We start from the raw sequence: 291 nt of genomic DNA, 5'->3' as shown, positions 1-291 counted from the left end.
ACACTCCCCCCTTTCCCGGAGTCCCTGCCGCCTCGGTACACATTTTTGGGCCACTGCCTCCAAGGCACGCCCATCACTTTTGGTCTCTGCTGCTACGGTACACCTTTCTCCAGGCCACTGCCTCCACGTCATGCCCATCCCTTTCGTCACTGCCTCTGCGACACACCTAGTTGTTCGGGCCGCTGCCTCCACGGCATGCCCACCTTTTTCTGAGTCACTACCTCACGGTACACTCATCACTTATGTCACATGACTCCTTGCATTTGCATGTTTGCATGGATAGTGAGCCAG

Source organism: Phalaenopsis equestris, unplaced genomic scaffold (genome assembly GCF_001263595.1).
Source record: "Phalaenopsis equestris unplaced genomic scaffold, ASM126359v1 Scaffold000403, whole genome shotgun sequence".
Lineage (NCBI taxonomy): Eukaryota > Viridiplantae > Streptophyta > Magnoliopsida > Asparagales > Orchidaceae > Phalaenopsis > Phalaenopsis equestris.
Note: the sequence above shows the minus strand (reverse complement) of the source record.